We start from the raw sequence: 16310 nt of genomic DNA, 5'->3' as shown, positions 1-16310 counted from the left end.
TATTTAATTGTGGTTTTCGTTTTCATTTTCCTGATGACAGATGATGTTGAGCATCTCTTCTTTTGCTTATTGGTTATTTGCATTTCTTCTTTCATGAAATGTCTATTCAAACCTTGGACACCGCCCCTCCCACCCCGCCTTTTTTTTTTTAAATTGGAATGCTTATCTTAAGTTGTAAGCATTCTGGATACAAGTCCTTTATTAGATACGTTTTTGGCAAATATTTTCCCCAAGTCTGTGTCTTGCCTTTTCCTTTATCAGAAGCGCAAAAATTTCTTTTTTGATGAAGTCCAATTTAACAAGTGTTTTCTTCATGCTTCACTCTGTGTCCTATTTATGTACTCTTTGATAAACCCAAGGTTAATAAGATTTTTCTCTTATGTTTTTTTTTCTAGTTTTTGTCCTTATATTTAGATCTATGAATGATTATAAATTAATTTTTATATTTTGTTTGAGGTAAGGGTTGAGGTGTAGTATTTTTGCGTATGGATATCAAAACATTCTAGCATGTTGTTGAAAAGACTATGTAATTCCTTATTGAATTATCCTGGTACTTTCATCTCTTAAAAATTATTTTGGATAGGGCTTCCCTGGTGGCACAGTGGTTGAGAGTCCGCCTGCCGATGCAGGGGACACGGGTTCGTGCCCCGGTCCGGGAAGATCCCACATGCCGCGGAGCGGCTGGGCCCGTGAGCCATGGCTGCTGAGCCTGCGCGTCTGGAGCCTGTCCTCCGCAACGGGAGAGGCCACAACAGTGAGAGGCCCGCGTACCACAAAAAAAAAAAAAAAAAAAAAAAAAATTTTTTGGATATTCTGGGTCCTGTACATTTCCATATAAATTTTAGGTTACTTTCTCATTTTCTACAAAATACCTGCTGAGTTTTTCATCATGATTGCACTGAATCTATTCATCACTTTGGGGACAACTGACACTTTAGCAATATTCAGTGTTCCAATCTATGAACGTGATGTGTCTCTCTACTTATTTAGGTCTACCTTACTTTTTCTCAGCAATATTTACTAGTTTTCAGTGTCGTGTACTTGCTTCATATTTTGTTAATTTAATCCTTAAATACTTAGTATTTTTGATGCTATTACAGATAGTATTAAAAAACTTTTAATTTTCAAAAATTTCAACTGCTTATTGCTAGTATACAGAAATACAATTGACCTTTTTCATGATGACCCTGTATTCTGTAATCTTGCTAAAGTTACATTAGTTTAATTGCTTGCTTGTAGATTTCAGCTATGACATTTTAAGAAAACAACCTCCTTCAGCCTTAATTTCCTCACTTAAAAAGATTAGCATTTGTGAGAAATAACAGAAATTGAGAAAAAAATTAATCAAGGAAGGAAAAAAACTCTCAAAGCATTTGGCACAGTATCTAACCCACAGAAAGTATTTAGCACTTATTAAATCTCTTCCCAAACTTCACAGTTCTTAGTACAAGTTTCAGCAATGTTGACGTGTCCAAAATTTTTATCTTATAGGCCTGATCTTTCTCCCAGGCTTGAGTTCCTTAGTCCCATTTATTTACCGTATTTTTATTATGTCAATGGTGTGTTAGAACTTCAGGTACAAGTCCTAAATCAATATCATAACCTTCATTCATCCATGAATCACCTCTGCTTTCAGAAAGTCTTATTTCTGAATGAAATCATTGTCAACTCCACTATCCAAACTTTTGTAGGAATCACTGATAACTGCCCCAAACATACTTTCAAATCTAGTCAGTTACTGAGTCCTTAATAACCACGATAGCTACTGTTTAATGTTGATTATGTGACAAACTCTATGCCAAACACTAATTTAGTCTTCACAACAACTCTATGAGTTAAGTTACTATTACTGTCTTCATTTTATAGATGAGGAAACTGAGACACAGAGGTTAAATATCTTTCCTAAAGCATGCACCCAGTAACAATAGAGCCAGTATCATAAGCTAGGCAATCTACGTCCAGAAACAGTAATCTGAAACATAAATTATATTGCCTCTAATGTGTGCAGACTGTAGGATCCACTTGCTTGTGAAGATAGTGGGATTGGGTACTATTAGAGAATATTTGGAGAAATCCAAGAAATATTTAATGCTCCATTAAATGCATTAATGCACCCTCAGCATGATGTTCTTGAAAAAGACAGGTGCAAAGAGGCCAGGAGCAAATGGGAAATAAAATTATGACTATGTTATTTGCTGGGCTCATAGTGAAAACCCCAACTCAGAGGTCTCTGGTAGATGTGGATGGAGAATGAGATAGGTTTAAGAGAGGCCATTAAGCCCCAGTCCCATCTTAACACGGGCTAGCTTCTGAAGACTATATACATCAGCGCATATATACTCCCAAAGGCTGAAAATTGCAAGTGATCTCCAACCCTGTTTTTCTAGTCACAGGAAAAGAGGAAGCGGAAGAGCAAGCTGTCCTCATGATTTTGACCTTTTTGCTAGAGACTACCCAACTAGAAACATGGCCCGAACAATGTCTTGGAATAGGATCCAAACATAGTAGAAATTTCTTTTCTCTAGGAAAGGGAGCGTGGTGAGTAGAGAGCAGGGTAGAAAAATCTCCATAAGTCACCATCCCCCAGCTGTATTTCTAAAACCAATTTTCCCATCTATTCCCTATGCCGTCACACCAATTGAGGCCATGGTTACATGTCACCTGAGCTTCAGGTGCTCCTATTCATGGTATCTTGAATTACTCTGAATATATATATATAGAAGTATATATAATATATATATATAAAATATGTCTATATAGATATATTACTGCCAAGTTAATTCTCTAAAATGATTTTTATCACAACACCCCTCATTGCTCACTGAAGAAATATAAGCTCTTCATTCTGACATTTCAGGCCTACCAGAATATGAAATTATTTATATTCTCTACCTAACTGTACACTCCAAATCAGTTGACTGAACTATCTGTTGTTTCCTGACAATCCTTTACTTTTTTTTTCTCCTACATTTAGGAAGGTTTATAAAGTTTTGGGACTGCCCTTCTCTCAGATCTGCATTATCACAATTCATACTTCAGATGCTTATTTCATAGACCACCTCCTCTAAAAGGTCATTCCCGATACTCCTTTAAAATAGATAGGGACATTCATAGACCAGTATTGACTCCTTAAGATAGAGAACATTTTGCTTTAAAATATAAATATATATATACATTTATTCTTTCTGCTCTTTGGAAACAAAAATCATATTTTAAGTTTTTTTTCTTCTACAGTGTTATGCACAAAGGTTCAATGAATATTGAGTTGAATACTTTCTAGTCCAGCATAAGAAAAATTCAGAGAGAGATTTTACCTTCCTATTACTGTTATCATAGTTCACACTCCACCAAAGAGAAATTTGAGCATAGCATAACGTATTTTTCTCCACATTCTCCTCTGAAACTATGGGGAGAGATATGTTTCTCTTCTGCTTTCTGAGGTTCATTGTAAAGTACGGAGTTCATGATGTTGGCTCCCATTTAAAATAAAAGGAAATAAGGCAAGCAGTGTTAAACATTTGGAATTGACAGGAAGGAAGCCTTAAGTTCATCCGCATATTATAGAAACGAGGGAGGCAGAGAACATTTCATAGAATTGTGCAATGGATACTCAAATTCTCACAGGGAAGAGGCAGTCACGGCAATTAATTTCCATTAGGTTCTATTTTAAAATGGTCAAGGAAAATGAGTTTAGCTGTATGGAATTTTACTTTAGGTACAATTATGTAGGTATAAATTTGTAACACCTATCAGATAGTATTGGCAACTAAAAATTCTTAGAAGTGTTTATAAAATTATATCTTTTTTTTTTTTTTGCAGTACGCGGGCCTCTCACTGTTGTGGCCTCTCCCGTTGCGGAGCACAGGCTCTGGACGCGCAGGCTCAGTGGCCATGGCTCACGGGCCCAGCCTCTCCGTGGCATGTGGGATCCTCCCGGACCGGGGCACGAACCCGTGTCCCCTGCTTCGGCAGGCGGACTCTCAACCACTGCACCACCAGGGAAGCCCTATCATAATTTTTATAAATAAAATTCATAAAAAGCAAAAAGTTAGATACCTTTTTCATAGTTCTATTCAAACAAACCCCAAGAATTACTATTGCTGTTCTTTTTATTGAAAGCTTATAAAAAGTTTGAGCCATTAGTTCAACATTTCTCTAGTGCTCTCTATCATCAAAGACATATGTATGGTTTAAGAAGTCATAAACTTTAGCTATGTCTTAGTATCCCTTAATTTGTAAATGTAGTGCTTAAAATTTGTGGGATGAGAACTGGTACATAAGCCTGCAGAAAGGTTGTTAGAGCTTACAATTTCTTATAAGTGTAATGCTTAATATCTAAGGGAGCTATTGATAGTGGTGGGCAAGGGGTGGTTTCTATAATGAAAAGAGGCATTATTTACTATAATGGATAACACATATAAATGTAGAGTAGCTAGCAACATGGAACACTGGCTAAAAAATTGTTTTCCTTTAGAAGCATTCAGTTCATAGTTTTAATTTTCAAAAATTAGAGACCAGCACTTTAGTTAAACAACCTGATTTATATTTTACAAGTGCTATTTGGGGTCCAAAAAAAAATGTTTACTATATACAAATGATTGAATTTAATAACACATTTCCCATTTAAACATGTTGACATTTCTGGATCAATGCACAGTTCAACCAATGGCAAAAGTTGAGAAGTGAGTAAGAACAGACATGTCCTGTGGTAGCAACATACAGAACATTCCTTTCTCATAAATGACAGGCTATTAACCATACCTTGATTTTCCTGTAAACTACTTTAAAAAACAATTTCAAAGCTAACATTTCATTGTCATTTACAGGTATATGAGTTCCTTTACAGGTTTACATATGGACAGTCTATCTGACTAGAATGATCTGGGTGCACCCTTGCCTGGAGGCTGGGAGATGCATTCTTTTGGGCATTTTCCATCTGTGATTTTGGACAAAAGGAATTTTAGAAATGGTAGGCATCATCACATTTGGAGTATCTATGAATATTCTAGCTAATAGAAGTTCATATTTGGGGTCCCAGTGAATTAGGAGGAAACATCTGAATTCTAATCATAGTATGTGGATGTCAGTTAAGTTTCACTGTTTGAAGACCCATTAACTCATTTCCTACTTTTAACAAATATACAGATTAGACTTTTCATTTGTAAAATAAAAACACATTGCCTTTAAGCTAAAAAAATCCATTTAAAAAATACATGGATATATATTTTAAAACTTACAACAATGCAAGGGAAATCCCAACAGTAAATTACTAATAATTAAAATAAACTAAGTTGAGGAAAGGGATCCCCTTCTTCAGAGAGCCTTGTAACAAGTCCAGTTATCCATCTGCATGAAATAGTTTTACTAGATTGTGTCAGAGACTGCTCCTAACCCTTTATCTTTATCGTACTGAATAGAGAACAGACACAACTGAACTTTAAAAGTCAACTAACTGGATGTTGAGAACAAATAATAATAGTTAACATTTACTGAGAACTTAAAACTGTATAATAAATATCATTTAGTTTTGTGATGCACAGAATTATGTAAAATATCAGTTACGTTTTCTTCTTTCATTTACAAGTAAGACACTTTAATGCATAAAAGGAATTGAGAATATTCTCACATCTGGTAACAATGATTTCTGGAATTTCTTCATATCTAGTTACAATGATTTCTACAGAAGGAGAAACTAAATGATCACATATCTGGCATATGCCATAGAAATAAACAGGTTACACATACATTTGTTAAAACCAGGAAGGGCTAAAAGTTTGCTGACTGAAAAAAATAAGTAGAACAAAAATAAAACGTGAAAGTCATTATATTATTAAAGCATTCAAGATCTTACTTACTGAATCTTAAATAGAGTAAAGCAAAATTCAATCGCTATATAGAAAAAAGCAATTATACGGTCTAAACGAAGTTAATATAGCTTAGCTTAAAGCTAGATTTTTACACTGTTTCTATTGAAAACGTCCAACTCTATTTCTTTAACCCTTAATGTCATTGCCATGATGTTCTTAAAAAATGTTACTAAAAGTCATGTAGGATGTCTTTTAATTCATAATAAATATGCCACAACATCATATGGTACAGAGTCTAGAATCTTTAAGGTGCCATTTGCTTAACAGCAAGTAATTTGCTAAATGTCAAGTTAGTAGGTTGAAAAGATAATCTAACTTTATAGAATTTTAATAACTCCTAAAATTCGCTGATACCTTAAAAAGTTCTGGTTGGATAACTTAAAAATAAAATCATATTCCGATTGGAGGATCTGAATAAATACTAATTCAAATGACTTAAAAGGCATATGGAGTGGGTTGAATGGTGGTCCCTCCCCAAAATATATGTCCATGTTCTAATCCCTAGGACCTGTAAATATTACCTTACACGGAAAAAGGTTTTTTGCAGATGTGATTAAATTAAATATCTTGAGAAGAAGAGCCTGTCCTGGGTTATTTGGGTGGGTCCTGAATGCAATCACATATATCCTTATAAAACACATACACGGGAGAAGGTGATGTGAAGACGGGGGCAGAGACTGGAGGTGATGTGGCCATAAGCCAAGGAAAGCAAGGAATGCCTGGAGCCCCAGAAGATGGAAGAAGCAAAGAACAGATTGCCCCTAGAGCTTGTGGAGGGAGCATGGCCCTACAGACACCTTGGTTTCAGACTTCTGGCGTCCAGACTATGAGAGAATAAATTTCTGTTGTTTTAAGTCACCAAGTTTGTGGTAATTTATTATGGCAACCACAGGAAATTAATATAGTATCACTGTGAATTCTGTTGTTGTTGTTTTGTTTTGGTTTCCAGAGTTTGGCTTCATTTTGCAGTACAGAAATCATTCGGAGCCACTGTGAGACAGACATCGTTGAAGCAGAGGCTCTGTCAAATAAATACTGCGTTGCAGTTTGGTCCATTGAAGAAGTCACACCTGGGACACAAAAGAAGCTCTACATTTACCTGCTTTATGATAGGTTTCTCTTCCCTCTGCTCTCATCAATTTTATTAGGTTAAAACACTGCACAGAGGCTTCCTCCAAAATGACTCTCAAAGTCTGGAGTTTGGTTAGAATTGGAGGCCCACATAAACCAAGCTTGTGGCTGTGCTGCCTAGGCACTGTTATAACATGTGATGTAAATGAAAAGGGGTGGGGAGGAATGAGGGATGCTATGCCTGATTATGGAACATTCGATTCTGAATCTCCTTAATGCCCAGAGGACAGATGGCACGCAAACTGTACTGACCCAGCTCTCGAGCAGCAGAAGCTCATAACTGTAAAGGTTACACTGATTAAAAGATACAAATACTATATCAAGTTCTCTGTATCAGTATGACGTTTTAAAACTGATTCTTCACTAGAAAAAATAAGCTGGTATTGGTTAAATTGAACAAAATGTGGGAACCTGCCAATTCTGAAGAGTCACTCCATGAAAACAAGTTAATACATGATATTAGAAAGGGGAGGAATATTTACTGGTATGGTGCTCTGCAATCTCTCAGTTTTGATTACAAAAGCAGGCCTTACAATATTGATTTCATACAATATGCATCATTTGCCAAATTTTAAGTATGTCCTAATTAGTTGGCAACATGTACTACTGTCAGTCTTCCCCACACATGTCATTTTTCTTCTGCTTCATTTCCTCAAAGTCAAACTCAGATCCCATCATCCTCTTATAGATGCCCTTAATGTCATCACAGGTCATCTCAAAGTGAGTTGTTGCATCATATGTACGGGTTATAAAGATCTGGCTCTCTGTTCCCAAATCTTTTGGTACAAGGAAGTCACTGATGCTAACGAATTTCTGCTCAGTTGGTTCCAAGAGCTCCAGAGCTGGTCTGATTTCTTTCTCGGTTTCCTTGGTCTCCACTGTTGTGCTAGCGATGGCAATGTACTTGCCCTGTGCTGCCACATTGTGTGTGGAGGAGGTCATGCAGACATAGATATCTGACTTCTGGTTGACTTCGTTCTGTGGAATAATGATCTGGCAGGAGCTGGCGTTGTTGGTGTTCTTGATGGGGTGGCTGAGGATCCAGATGACTCTGATCACCTGGCCCAATTTTCTTTTCTTTTTTTTTAATAGTTATTTATTTGGCTGTGTTGGGTCTTAGCTGTGGCACGCAGGATATTCTTTGTGGCATGCAGGATCCTTTGCTGCAGTGCATGGGCTTCTCTCTAGTTGTGGCACATGGGCTCAGTAATTGTGGTGCTCGGGTTCTCTAGTTTTGGCGTTCGGGCTCCAGAGAGCGTAGGCTCAGGCTCAGTAGTTGCGGCACGCGGGCTTAGTTGCCCCACGTCATGTGGGATCCTAGTTCCCCGACCAGGGATCGAACTCGCATCCCCTGTATTGGAAGGTGAATTCTTGACCACTGGACCACAAGGGAAGTCTCTGGCCCGCTTTCTCTATTCGATCAAAGATGATGGAGTAGCTGGGATCACAGGTGAGCTTCTTACAACGAGCAATCTCTCCTTCAGATTTTACACCAATCACTTTTCCATTTTGCATAATGATTTCTTCAATTGGTTTATTCAGCACGTATGTACCTCCGTAAATAGCACTTAGCTGTGAAAATCCTGTGGCAGTTATCCAAGGCTGTAGAGTGGATGAAGGTATGGGCTTTTGCCATATCTTGCCAAAGACTCACTGTAAAGTTTAATCCTGTTAATGGTTTCACCACATGGTTGATATAAACAGTCATCAGTTCTGTAAAGTGCCAGCGCATGACCAGTAAAACCTATAACATCTTGGCCCAAGTCAGATTTCTTATACACCTCTCTCATTGCCATCTTCCTAGGATCAACGCCCTCAAAAGTTCTAGGATCATTCCCATCAAAGTTGGCAACATACACCAGGAATTTTCTGAATCGACGTTTTTCAAACGCCCCATTAGGCTAGATGCCAGAGCTTCTGCTTCAGTGGAAGGAGCCTTGTAGATCTTTCCTCCTTTACAAACAAAGCTCCCTTCAGTCACTTGGAAATCCAGATAGCGAATGACCTGTGTAAAAAGCAGCATCTTAACCAGCTGACCATTTGCCATAAGGAACTTGGGAATGAAGTCAACATTCCAGTCTCTTCCTCTCCCCATTGATGCCGGTGGTGCTCCAGGTATTTTAAATCTTTTGTATAAATCTTCCAGTGGTGTTACAGATGATGCACTCTCTCCTCCCTAATATGTGTTTCTATCCATGTGAAGAACTTTCTTTCCATTCACTGACATTATACCTGACAGGATACATTCCATCAGGCCGGTGCCCAGCATGATCATGTACTCCTCATTCACGGAGGGGCTGGGTGCAGACTGAAGCCCAGAGAAAGGAGAAGGCGTAGCACTCCAGGGGTCGGGGGCTAGGCGGCCACCCTGAGGAGGCGGGCGGAGCACTCAGCCGGGCCAGCCCGAGAGAAAAGTGAAGCAGGAGCAGAGGGAAAACGGAGCTGGCGAAGAGGGAGCCAGCTGCCACCTCAGACGGGAAGAGAAGAGCCTGTTGTTTTTAATATGCATACTGGAGAGCAAAAGATGTACCTATTGATGTTGTTTAACATCACACATGTTGTGCTTCATATGCTGTTTACTGTTTACTGATGGAAGGACACAATTGTGTGGCAGAACGAACAACTTGGATGGGAACAAAGAGAACGTGTATCTACTTCTAGCCCTGCTCCTAGTAAGTGTAACTCAGGACAAGTCAGATAACCTCTTTGGATTTTGTTTCCTCATCTGCTAAATGGGTGGACTGTTTTCAATAACCTCTAAGTTTTTCCCAACTCTAAACTTTTGGGAATCTTTAAAGTGTTACGGACTTCCCTGGTGGTGCAGTGGTTAAGAATCTGCCTGCCAATGCAGGGGACACGGGTTTGATCCCTGGTCTGGGAAGATCCCATATGCCGCGGAGCAACTAAGCCTGTGTGCCACAACTACTGAGCCCATGTGTGGCAACTACTGAGCCCGTGTGCTGCAACTACTGAAGCCCATGTGCCGAGAGGCCGTGCTCCACAACAAGAAGCCACCGCAATGAGAAGTCCATGCACTGCAACGAAGAGTAGCCCCTGCCCACCACAACTAGAGAAAGCCCGCGTGCAGCAACGAAGACCCAACGCAGCCAAAAACAATAAATTAAATTAAATACAAAATAAAGTGTTAAAAAGAGTAAGGCACAGTGTAAACATCATTATGATAAAAATTAAGATATTAAAATCGTTAACAATGGACAGCTTGGTCAACTGAAATCTGCCAGAAGATTCATAAGATTTACAGGATTGCATAAATTTATAAAAGGTAATTATTAAATACTTATTAAGAGTTGGCAATATGTAAAATTCTCTATAAAGTATTAGCTTTTACAAACATTCATGTAGCACCAGTTATATGTCCAGAAATGTATTAGGCTCCATGCACTATAATAGAAAAAAAGCCTGAATGGTTTATAGAAACTAAACTACTACCTATTATATGGGTATTAAAAAAGTTAACACACAAAAGTGCTAGGCATAGTAAGAGATCAATAAATATTAACTTTATTATCTAGAATAAATCTTATTTTTTCCTAAGTATCTTCTATCAATAAAAAGAACCTTATACTACAACTTTTTAATATAATATTAAGAGGGTTTATGTAGTAACAAAATTTTTAAAAGCTTAACTATCTGATTTTTATTCATGGCAACCATTTTTTTATTCCTCAAAACATACACTTCCAATCAATCCTGTTTCCGTTTTACTGAAAGAACTTTTCATAATGACTGCAGTACTGAAGTATAATTTAGAAGCAGTCTCTAAAACTGGAAGTAACGTTCATCTAAATATGCCTGCCAAGTTTAAAAATGTATTAGGAGTTAAATTGAAACATGTTGAAAATGACTCATTGTGGACCAGAATATACACTGTAGGAAATAAGAGCTCATTTACAAGTGGGAGAAATACACTCACACTTCAACTGTGGTAATTCTCTGGACTTTCCTTCCAGTAAACATCATATTTTAAAATAATCGTGGAAAATATCTTACTTTTAACTGAAGTTTTTATGAGTTGATTTAGTCAGCTGGCATTCCAATATTTTACACATCTTTTTTTGGACGTGGATATATTTACCAAATGTAAATCTATGAAAATTTCCCCCTCAGCAACAGAGCAGCAGCCTATAAAGAAAGCTGTACAAACACACACACACACACACACACACACACACACACACACACACACACACACACACACACACACACTCTGTGATTCAATTCATATGCATAATGACTGACCACCTATGACTCTGGATTTCTAAGAAAGCATCTTAAAAAATGTGCAGATATATAATAAAGTGTTTTCTTTCATTTACAAACACAACATTATTGATCAGTCACCAGGAGGACATGTAGAGTTCTTTTTCTAGTAATACTTAGATATTTGTACTGATTCTATCTACTCTCTCTGCTTGTGACCCCAAATTACACATTTCTGACGCAGCTGGCTAGATTTAGAAAAGATCATAGACCCCACTCATCCCCCTCCACTCACCTTTGCAAAAAAAAAAAAAAAGAAAAAAAAAGGTCTGCAAGGTGAATGGACCTGAAACCTTGATCTCACTACCACACATTCTCTCTAAGCTAATTAATAAGCCACATACTGAACTGTATCTTTGATCGTAACTTTAATGTGACCCTTAAGCTGAATTCAGTGAAAAAGTGCTTACGAATTAACAACATGATTCCAGTTTGTTTAAATTTTCTGAGCTTTATTTCCTATTTCATCAATTATTTATCCATCAGGAAGTGTAGTAAACAGTTCATTATAGTAACTGTTGGCACCCCCCTTTATCTAGGAATTTTATCTAGAAACTATCCCTACCCTCAAACCATGTTTTAAATGATCCCTGGCAACAGCGAGCAGTCTGGGTGTGGGCTGTAAGTGGGACAATCAGCACTTTCCCTGTGGCAAATTCGACGCATAAATGCTCTGGAGCACTTCGTTGTGTATATATAGTCATGACAAAGGGAGTCTCAAGATCCTGAATTATTAAAACAAATTTTAATAAATATTTATTGCAGAAGAGATTTAGATCCTGTGTCATTTTTCATTTTTTCATCTTTATACATCCAGAGTCACTTATTGTGAAAAGAATATAGTTTTTGACCCAAACTGTATTTCTTTTCTTGTATAATAGTGAGTTCATCACATTTACAACTGTTGTCAGAAAAGACACAATTGGTCGTCTGCCGTCTTACAAATTTATATTTTCTGTGTTTTGCTTCTTTGTTGTTTGCTTTGTTATCTATCTTTTGTTATAAGGTCTGTGCTTTCTTTTTTCTTCCCTCTCCTCTGGCAATATACAAAGGATATCATCTGTTTACAGTTTAACTAATGTTTTGTTTCCTGACTAATATGTTTAAATAGATATTTCTTGATAAAACCACTAATTCTTACGAAGTTTGAGGAAATTATAATTATACAATATTAAGTATATTATATACACACTATTTCCTCTTACCATCAATTCTCTAATTTTAGTTGCAAGTTGCTATTTTTGCCTCTACTTATGTTAAATTATTATTTTTATGTTGTAATTTCCCCATAACAATTATGATTACAATGTGTTCTGAAAGCAGAATGACAATAGTTACTGAGATTTAATTTTACATTAAATATTCACTGCCAGTTCTTTTATACCTTGACATCTCAATTCATGAGTTCTTTTTTTTTTTTTTTAATGAGTTCTTTGATTCTTTGGTTAGTGAGGTTACCATCTCAAGTAGGTTTTTCAGGAATGCCACGTGGGTAAGAGGCTTCCTGAGTCCTCACATGACTAGTGAGTTTTCATCACTCAGGAGGCAGAAAATGTCACCCCTCACATAGTCTCACTTACCTGAATCACACTCTTGTTTTATTTCTCTCAAATAATTGTTACTTTCTAAAATTATCTTCTTTATTTTGTCGTTTATTTATATGTGTTGATTTACATCATAGGAACGTAAATTCCACTGAGACAGAGACCACTGTTAAACCTTCAATCCCAGTGTTAAAGTGCTTGCTTAAAGCAGGTTGTTCATAAATACTGCTAAATGAATAAATAAAGTATAAAGTTATGGAGGAGAAACTTAAGCTCAACCTGCAATTTTTCCTTAGCAAATGACTTACTTATCCAGTCCAGATGCTTCTAATAATGTTCCTTTAATGTTCATATTCAATAACTTCAATTGGATTTACTACATTGCTATTTCCCATCCTCTTCACACCACCCAGAATGTGGTGAGTTCTGATAAATTTCAGAAAGAATTTTCTTTTATTGTATCTCTAAATATTTTTTTCCTCTTTCATTTTGTTTTCTTCCATTGACACACTAATTTTCTGAATGTGGATATGTGTTGTCTGTTCTCCATGTCTAATACCTCCTCTCTAACCATTTGCATCACTTCTTTGTTGCTTTTTCTTTTCTTTTTTTGATTTGTTTCTGCTTTATAACCCCCCCCCTTAATTCAGTTTTCTGGATCTCCCTACCCCCCCTTTTTCTCTTTAATTCCTTTGTAAGTTTTGTATGTCATTTTTCTATGTAATCTTTTTCTTTAACTTTGCCAGTCACCTTCCATCTTATTCTTTTGCAAAGTCTTTGGTTTCAAAGAGTTCTGTGCTTTCTTAAATTCTTTTAGTTGTGAATAGGTTATAATCTATAAAATCTTTCTAGATTCCTAGCATAGATCTTTTAAAATGTTCTCTTTATCTTCTGCAGCTTTTATAGGACTCCTGCTGTCTCCTTCCTTCCACTTAAAAAAATATTTACATATATCTCATACTTGTCTTCCCTGAACCGCCCCCCACCCCATCACTTAATAATCTTTGAATGAAGGCAGTTCTAGCCAAGCCTTCATTTTGCCTCTTTCCTGTTTAACAAAACATTGTTTGGATTGTTCCATTATCCAACGAACTGGAGGACTAGGAAAATATTATCTGGTCAGCAATTTCCTTGCTTAAAGGTGGGGAGAAAGCTGAGGTTCCAAGTCTGGAAGCTTATGTTTGTATTTTCTCCAAATACTTTTACCCATGGTCAAGTTTATGGGATTGGAAATTTATAGTTCTAAGCCTTGTCTCTCATATTTTGTATTTATTTCTCTCTTTCTGGGAGAGTTAGTCATATTGGTAAAAAGTCAGTTTAGACTACAAATTTCATCATAACCCCTCAGTTTTTACATAACCCCCATTCAAACTATGGAACAGCAAGCATTCTTCTCTGCAATTTATCTGTTTTACATCTATTTGGTTTGCTTTAATACAAACCCCATCACTCTTGGTTGAGAATCTAAATCACACCAAAGGAAAAAAGATACAGCACAACTAAACAGGCTCTCCTCTAGCCTGGCATTCCTGCAGATATATGATGGAGAAAGAGGTTGAAATTTCCAGCTTTTACCCCTTCACTTTAGGGCTAAGCTGTCTAATATAATAAGAGCCTGAAGCCACAAGTAGCTATTTAAATTTAAGTTAATTAAAATAAAACATATTCAGTTTCTCAGCTACACTAGCTAAACTTCAAGTGCCCAACGTGGCTGGTGGCTACTGTATGGGATAGGGCAGATAAAGAATATCTCCATTACTACAGAAAGTTCTACTGCAGAGTTCCAGGAGCTGCACAGAATTTCCTCTGTATACTATCCACCTCACTGTACTCTACCTGCTAAATTGTAGAGTGTTCTGGTTACACTGTTTCTGACCAAAATTCTTTGAAATTTATGACACCATATTGAGGCTTCCCTTAGTTTCCAGTGGAGATGAGAGTATCTTCTTCATTTTATTTTCATCCATATAATATTCAAACAGAGAAAATCCTAAAAATGCTCTTACAAAATCTTCATTTTTAGAAGTCCTCCATCAACTTAACATTTCAGAGTTCCCTTAAAAACAAATTTTTCTTTAAATCATAGGTCAGAGTTTCCTAGCCTATGATTTTATGCAATACTGGCTAACTTATAGTTACTTCCCTGTTAATCACTGAGAATGGAAAGAGGGATATCAAAATGGGGTATGTGACAGGTACAAGGTGCACAATTCACTAAATTTATTTACTGAATGAAAGTCTGTCTAAAGTGTGAAATTTGAAGAGAATTACGCACTGGGCTCACTGAGAAATCTAGGTTTAACCAATATGATTTAACCAATGGCAGGTTAAGACTTAAGTAAAAAGCCTGTAAACATTTCATCAGTAATGTCCCTCTAGGTTGATCTACTAATCAACATTCTTTGAAACTGATATTTAAACTGCTTTCAATTCATTACTTATTTACAGTGTTATTAATTTCACAATTCCCATGTCTCTACAAAGACAATCTTAATAAAATGTTTTGCTGAAATTGAGATACCTTCTATCACTGGCACTCTTCTCTAGAAATTCTAGTAAATACCTCAAAAAAAAAAAAAAGAAGTAAAAGTAGTTTGTCAAGACTTAATAGTTAACTAATGGTGACTTCTGGTTTTCACCATTTCCATTTCTAAATGCTCACTATCTGTTTAATGATCTGTTTTAGAATGTTCATAGTGGGCTACATTCAAGTTTACTGATGTATATAGTTCTAGAATCTTTCCTCTTCAGTGTTTCAGAGCATAGGGACATTTGTTTACTTCCTGTCTTCTGGCCTTGGTCTGATAACAATGTTTTAATAAGATAACCAACAGTTGCTCAAGTTCTTTCAAATCTTAGGGTACTTAGGGCATTAGCCTTCGAGAAGAAGCTTACATCTTCTTTGAGATGACTGGTTAAGGCACCAAGAAGGGCATAGTGATAGACAGTAATAACTAGCATTTCTTTAGAACTTATAGCTTACAAGTGTTTTCAAAAGCTGTTGTCGTGTTTCTCAAACACATATTCGATGAATGGATAGTTTAGGATTATTTGGGGGGTTTTGTAGGAAGTACACTAGATACTAGGAGTAGAGGGAGGCAAAAAAATACGTCTTCCAAAAAAAAAAAAATCTCTCCAGGTGACTGAAATTCATCTAGATTTGGGAACCACTGATACAGTAAAATGAAGATGAGTCCTGGGCACTCTTTTCAGCACTTGAACTGCCTTCATAATGGAAAGTTGTAAGTCAAAATGAACATGGTAAGCTCTAATCAACTGAAATTGATATTTGTTGAGAATTACTTACATCAAAGACACTGACTAGAGGCCTTACCTTACTAGAGAAGCAAAAATGGGGAAGAGGAAATCTCTGACCTCAAAAAAACCCCCAATACTTCAGAGGAAAGACTTGTAAACAAACACACAATTATAATATAATGCTAGAAAACAGAGAGAAGAGACTTCAGCTTTTCTGACAGGAAGTTAA

General features: G+C 36.7%; 1 protein-coding gene and 1 pseudogene across 5 annotated transcripts in view; both read right to left on the bottom strand.

Moving 5' to 3' along the window:
* PIBF1 (progesterone immunomodulatory binding factor 1) overlaps positions 1–16310 on the bottom strand; it is a 212483-nt gene that overhangs the window by 112987 nt on the left and 83186 nt on the right. The gene's annotated exons all lie outside the window — the stretch shown is intronic.
* Positions 7608–9152, bottom strand: LOC115843033 (rab GDP dissociation inhibitor beta-like; annotated as a pseudogene).

This window comes from Globicephala melas, chromosome 18 (assembly GCF_963455315.2).
Source record: "Globicephala melas chromosome 18, mGloMel1.2, whole genome shotgun sequence".
Classification (NCBI taxonomy): domain Eukaryota; kingdom Metazoa; phylum Chordata; class Mammalia; order Artiodactyla; family Delphinidae; genus Globicephala; species Globicephala melas.
This window is presented reverse-complemented; position numbering and strand designations above follow the sequence as displayed.